The following is a 7,609-nucleotide window of genomic DNA, read 5'->3' as shown; positions in this document are numbered from 1 at the left end:
ATACTGGCATGGCAACACTCAGTTGCACTATGAGAGATGAGGAGATATTGTAGGAGGAGTGCTTAACCACACCTTTGCAAGCTGGGGTGTGATGTGTCTGTGAGCTTCCACTGGCATAAAAGAGCACAAAAATACAAGCACTAGAAAATTAAACTCGTTGCATGCCATGTTGCCAAAGGGACAAAAGAAGCAAACTCGAACTCTGAATTAGCTCTCTTCATTTTTAGTAATTGCAAATGTTAACACACTAAAGAGGAAATGATACTGTGAGTTGTCTGTTCTTTCAAATCAAGAGAACGTCCTGTCTTCTGCTGATTGTGGTGGCAGTGAAGTATATGAGTGAACAAGCAGGGAGAGGAGATAAGCACGTGATGCTAGCAGCCTAAGCCATATTTTTAGTATTGCAATTATATTTTTCAGTCCAAATAAATGCAGATTTTTTATAGTACCAACGAATGTATCTCCTAATTTATCTGAATCTCTTTTTAAGTCTCTAAACTGAGGTGTAATTTTATGAAAGGTTAATCTACCTCCTGAGATCAAGAGCTTGTGGTTTACATGTGTTCTTACTTAAAATGTAATTACGTTTGAGAAAAGAAAACAGGACTTCACCTTTTAGTAACAGTGTATCTTTCTGAGTTCTCTTTAAGATAAGATCAGAATCTTCCAGAACAGAGACAGTGCAGTGGTTGTCCAGATACAGCATACAGACATATCTCAACTCCTCTGCCTACTCTCTTTGAATTAGCAGAGGGCTAATACAGAGAGCAAAATCAGCTTTGGTCCCAAAGTTGTGAACTGCATTAGTGTGCTGTTCTGCTTATGGTTAAAATGCTCTCCATATTAATTGGATAACTGCCTGTTAGCTCCAACGCAATGCTGTCTAGCTCCAAAATCAAAGCTGACTTACATCTGACCAGCTTGGCAGATGGAAGAGTTCAGGTCTGTTTATGACATTACACACAAGGAGTTGCACACTACCACAAGTTTATTCTTACTCATGTATTCATTATAATAATTTGGGATATACTTCAGAGAATGGGTCAACACTGAAAGAACCGGGATTTAACTATGCTTATGAAAAAAGAAACATCCTGTGAGCAACAACACTAATGAAACTATTTCTTATGAATTTGTGGTTGAATTTTCTGACACATAATTGCTCTTGTAGAATACGTAGCCACACTGTGAGTTTTTTATCATCACAGGAGGTTCCACTTAAACATGGGGAGAAACTTCTTTACAGTGAGGGTGACAGAGCACTGGAACAGGCTGCCCAGGGAGGTTGTGGAGTCTCCTTCTCTGGTGATATTCAAAACCTTCCTGGATGCAGTCCTGTGCAGCTTGCTCTAGGTGAATCTGCTTTGGCAGGGGGGTTGGACTAAGCCATCTCCAGAGGTCCCTTCAAACCCCTACCATTCTGTGATTCTGTGAGCCATTCATAGTGTCTTTTTTCTCATGTTAACTCTTTGGTGTCTGATGAGAATTGAGCTCATACTGCAAGCTTTCCTTTGGGGAAGACAGAAAGGAGGTAGAGGAGCACTAAGTTTCTCACTACTCCCTCTTGACTGCCTTTTTTCATAGTACATGTAGACACATCATATATCTGATTCCTCTGCCTCCCTGTTGAATTTGGTTTGAATTGGCCAGGTGGGTTCAGGAGTTATTTTACAGGGGACTTGGCTAGACTGAAAAGTTGGTCAGCATTAATACCTCTGAATTCTTGTACCACATGCGGACCTTTGTAAAGACTTAGGACTTTACTATGCCAGAGTTTCATGTTTTAAGATGAACCTTAGTCTTGCTTGTACTAAGTAAATGCTTCTGTATTTTCCTATTTTTATTTTTGCTGCTGATATTCCTTGTTCCAAAGCTAACAAACAGTCCTTGTATGTGACACTCCCAAACCTTAGCCCAAGTCATAACTATCCTGGAAGGATATCAGGTTTAACAAGATAAATCTTAACAGCTGTATTAAACACCAAGCATCCAGTTCTGCACGTGTATATTTGTTTCGATTTACTCACATAAATATTTACAGACTTGGAGCCCCAAGTTGTTAAACTTCCAGTCATAATAGAAGTAGCTACCAGTAGAGAAGCTGCATTTGCCCAAACCCTTGATTAATGCTTACTTCTTACACAAAATAGTTACAGGTAAAATAGAGACCTATTAAAAGTATTCTGCTGTTCTGTAACATTGCCAACCTGCAGCAAGTTACTACTGTTATTCTGAGTTCAGCCCTCCACTGTGTATGACAGAAGGCCCCACGTGGCTGTGGAAGCCATTTGGTTCATCACATGCCAAAGGCTTGGGCATGGTGTTGAGCACTATATGTACTTCATCTCAGCGGTACTTCTTGGCATCTTACATTCTTTCTTAAGAGTTATTCCTCGTAAACCACGTAAGTTAGCAGTTTTGGCTTGGTATAAAGCCCTGATATCATGAGCCTGTATATTTTTTAACTTTCTAATATCTAAAAAGTATGCTGCTCTTTCTTTCCCTTTAGATGCCTCTTCATTGGATTTAGAAACATTTGATTTGCAGTCTTTGTCAGATGCTCTCAAGAGATATCTCCTGGATCTGCCAAATCCGATCATTCCAGTAGCTGTTTACAGTGACATGATTTCTATCGCTCAAGGTATGATTATCACATTATTTCAAATGTCAAACAAAAAACCCCTTTTATTAGAATTCTGAATATCCAGTGGTCCAGCTGTCACCGACAGAACAGGGAAGATAGATTCTGCACAACCTGGCAGCATCTCAGAAAGCATACATACCTTCACCACTTTTAATGAAAACTGTTTCAATTCAGATCTAGACATGCATTATTTACTTACCTATTTAGGTAAACATAATGGAAAATATAAGGTATAACACAGTTCTCTTAATTTTAGTAAGTAAAATGACTATAGAAGAACTTTGGGGAAAAATCAAGGACTTACCTGTATGCAGAAAGCTAATTTTTAACTTTTTATCAGTGCTGACAAAGTAAATGTATTAGAGGTCATGGTGTTCTGCGGTACGTTGGGAGTTGCAGATTATGAAGTGAGAAATACATGCATGTAAGATTAATCATCTGCAATGATAATTTCAAAAAAGAAGAGTTTATAGGCTTTCAGCACGTGGGCCAAGCATTCTGTTATATATCTCAGGACAGGATATTGTTACTGGTAACCTTCAAAGTTAGAACAGCACCTGTGAGACTTATCTAGTGCATCTCAGAATTACCCAATCATGTGTGACGCTAAACACAAGACAGACTTCTACCAGTACACTCTGAACACATTGTGGTTTTTACCAAAATGCATATCTGTTTCCATTTGACTTTTGAATACTTGTTCTTTACTCTTCCTTGAGCATTTCACTTTTTTCAAAAGAAGAAAGAAGTCTTACAGTACTAATGAAGGACAGAATTATTTTTTTCTCCTGTAAAATTAATTCTTCCAAAGGAGTAACATATAGTTTCATTTTACTTGTTGAATATTCCTGTGCTGATATCAAGAGCCTTTTATCTTTTTGCTTGCAGAAGTGCAGAGCTCAGAGGAATACGCTCAGTTGCTGAAGAAACTCATCAGATCTCCAAATATACCTCCCCAGTATTGGCTCACACTTCAGTATTTGCTCAAACATTTCCTCAGAGTTTGTCAAGCCTCCAGCAAAAATCTCTTGAATGCAAGGTCTCTGGCTGAAATTTTCAGCCCTCTGCTTTTCAAATCCCAGACAGCAAGGTACGTGGGTCACCTTTATTATATTTTGTACTGTAAATATCGGTTAGTTATATACAAAATTAAGTTTAATTAATTCATTTTCTGACCTTATACTTCTAATGTGGAGGGCATTGTTGTAAATTTTTCCAGTGTTTTTTGAATAATTTTAATGTAAGCTTTTGTATTTTTCCTAGTTCTTACTAATTTATCTCTTGCAGCTCTGATAATACTGAGCACCACATAAAAATCCTAGAGGTTTTAATCACAAGTGAATGGAATGAGAGACAGCCTGTACCAGGTAAAAAATATTTTTAATTTAAAAAGATATATACCATTGTTTTCTTAAATACTAAAATTCAATTGAAGGACAATAAATGCTCATTGTTTTTCTTTTTTCATCAAACTTGGTGCAAAAGTTCGTAATTACAGAACTAAGTAGAAGTTGTTCATATGTTCTGTCTATAGTGGTGTGCAACATTTGTTTCATAAAAAATTATCTTTTTCATTAAAGTAATTTTAGTATTCATTGTTTTTATAGCCTTAGGACTTTCATTTCTTTTTCAGTAAACTGTGAATAGGAATTTGTGAATTTTTAAGATCTGTAAACCAATAGAATGCGTTTCATACAGTGGTGGTGTTGGGGGGTAAATTCTGGAGATTTTCTTTAGCTCTCACTCTACTCGCAGGCAAATTTTCTTAGAACTACAATACCCTATAGAGATCATCAGAAGAAAGTAGGATTTTCCCCTTTATTTGCATATATGTGTTTTTTATTCCAGAGACTGAAAAGATTTATTTATCAATTTCAATAAACAACATGGCAAATATTATAACCCTGTTCAGTAAAGTTTGATTATACTTGAATTGATTCTGTGAGTAAGCAACTAATTTTGTCAACAAACACTAAAACCCACCTCTAATTTATGCAAAAATCCCTATTTTTAAATCACGTATTTGGTAGGAGCAAGCAAAGTTGCTAACTATGTGCAAAGGAAACTATTAATGCCGGGAGTCTTTAGATGTTAGTTTAAAGTAATTCCTTTTACAGCTTATTAACAGAGAATATCCGGACAAGGGTTAGGGTGATGGTGAACAGAACATTGGGCAGGCTGTAGCTTTCCAGCTTCTATTCAAAGTACAAGGTAAAGTTCATGGCAGTAGGATTTGTAGGGTTGCTTAAGATTTGGAGAGCTAGAACACAGCAGCAGAAACGAAGCAGCAGCAAAATACCTTTTTCTCTTATTTCAGGTAGGTGCAATGCATAATAATCCCCTTCATCAAATAATGAAGATTAATTTTAAATGTCTAAGATTTTTGTTCCTACTGCTTTGATTGGAAGGCTTTCCTAAGCTTGCCAGTTCTATTAGTTAGGAACCTTTCCCTAACGTTTCGTGTACATCTGTTTTCAGCTAGTTTATACCTATTCGGTTTTGTGCAATCTTGTCAAAACAGTTAAGCAGGCGTTTCCAGAACCATTGTATATTTTTCTTTCTAATACTTCATAACAACTAGGAGAGTCCAAACTTTTAATGACTATTTGTCCTGTTTTACTAAGAACCAGCAAATAACTGTTAATTGTCAAAGAATTATTTTCTTTGCCACCTGTTATAAGCCTTAAAAAGCAAAATACTTTATTGATTCCTCTAATATTCTAAAGAGTTTGCTACTAGTGTTTTTAAAAATTAAATGTTTGCAAATGCTTTAGAGTATGTAAATTTATGTGGCTAGAGGCACTGATTGGGAGGTTACAAAGGTGGGGTCAACAGTTGAGAGTTTCTTAAGTTGCACTTAAGAGATCACTTGGTTGCATATCATCCTGAGTTGCTTCATCTGAGGAAAGTATAAAGTGAAATGTATTGATGTTAGAACTACTAATGAGGACAAAGAGTGTAGTCATCTTGAGAGTATCATTAGAAAGCTTGAAGAAATGTGGCTGTATCCATCGGATTTGTAGGGTTTGACGCTACATTAATAGTTATAATCTAACATTTGCTTGGTTTTAGTAGTGCTTCTGCATTAATTAATACTTTGTAATGCAATAGTTTATTTTGAGGATCCTCCTGGGATTTTTCATATGATGTGTTACAAAAATAGAACTCCTCTGTGCATTTCAAAGTCCATCCTGGCCAATGGAATGGTTTTTAGTAGGACATTTGCACATCCATTAATATGCTGAAAAAAACATCAGATACAAATTTTCAAGCTTTGTAGTCTATGCTTAGCTAGCCTCTGCTCTTAGGCCTTTAAAGCACTTGATAATTTTCAAAAGTTGAGTCTTAATAGAATGTTTTGTAAATTTACAGGTTTAGGACATGAGTGTGTTTTCCACGCCAAAATCATTCAGTGACCTGATCATCTGAATTGCTCTGTTTTTATAGTTCTCATAGAAGACTCTTAAGATGTATTTTTCAGAATTATCTTCTTCAAGATTATTGCTTGTAATGGCTTGAGTTTCCATAAAAGTTGTTGAGACATGGTAATAAAAGGAAGATTCCTAGAAAAGATAACTTACTTATCATATAAGTGTTCTGAGAATGACAATCTATAATAGAATTTTTAAAGTGCAGAAGTTAAGAGATTTTAAACAGAATTAATCTTGTTGAAAATAATGTAACAACAACTAACCCATAGCAGGGAGGCAAATGCTGCCAGGTTTCTTCTCTTTTTCACAGGCTGAAGTGCTAACTTCCTCCTTTCTGTTTTGTTTTTTCTTTCTCTTATTCTCAAGCTTGGATGAAAACATTCTGTCTAAAAGGAAATGTGCATACAGTTTTAGCAGTATCTTACACAGTGTGTAGATATGTTAAATGTAGTGTTGGAGAGAATGGATCTGAATAGGGAGGAGATCTTTGCACAACTGTGGGGTTTTTTCTTGTTACATCACCAACTAATTATTCTTCTTTCCTCAAAGCAACCGAAAGTATACGATTGGTCCTTATATCTTAAAATTAGTATCTTAAATTGGGCATCTTTAATTGCACATCTTTTAGTTAGTGTGATGGTTTGCACACAGTAAGGGAAAAACAGGAGTTACTCCTAGACCATTACTTGGTTTTTATTTATTTATTGATCACGTAATAACTCTGGACTGATTTTTTTTTTTCCCTCTGCCGCAGTGTTCAACAGCAAACTACACATTTTAGTTTGTGAGTTAGGATAATGCTTAGCCCTCCACAGAAGTTGAGGTACTAAAGTTAAAATACCTGTTGTGCATGCCCATGTGTGTAGTAGGTAAAGACGAAGTAATGTTGCAGAAGTAAGATTGGAGAAATGGTTGGTGTTTTGAATAATTGGTAACGAGATCCATTTTCTGATTCCTGTCTCATTCTTCAAGTTTATCAGTAAGAGAGCCAAAAGATGGTGTTAGTGGGCAAGCTGAGTGATTTAGCATCCTGTTCTAACACCCCAACTTGATGAACAGCCACATGAGCTTTAATTTACAGAGTAATACTGATTTTACAGTCAGAAACAATGTGCATGCCTCTAAAGATGCTATTAAAAATGGTATTATTAGAGGAAAGTATCTTAATTGTAAGAGGTTATAGCTAACAGTGCTGCTTATGTCTCACAGGATCTTACACATCATATAAAAGTGTGAAGATGCATGTGCTTTTAGAGGTAAATATTGGAAAATAGGCTGTTGTTGTAGGTATAGAAGACTGGAAGTTTTTTCCAGTTAATTTGCGGGGATCCTGAAGGCTCTTGGCTTTCCCATTGGAGGGGGCCTGCCCTGTATGCAGGTCTCAGAGCCGTCTTTGGGGGCCTGGCAGGTGCCTGGGGCAGTGCAGTTGGTTTGGAGCTGGTAGCTGAGAAGGCAAGTTCTTCAGAGGAAGGTGGGGTGATGGGAGAGTTGGGACAGGATTTTGGCGGGGAACTCATGGCGAGGTGGGTGGGGG

The sequence above is a fragment of the Antrostomus carolinensis genome, unplaced genomic scaffold (genome assembly GCF_000700745.2).
Source record: "Antrostomus carolinensis isolate BGI_N321 unplaced genomic scaffold, ASM70074v2 scaffold5054, whole genome shotgun sequence".
NCBI classification, from domain to species: Eukaryota; Metazoa; Chordata; class Aves; order Caprimulgiformes; family Caprimulgidae; genus Antrostomus; species Antrostomus carolinensis.
This window is presented reverse-complemented; position numbering follows the sequence as displayed.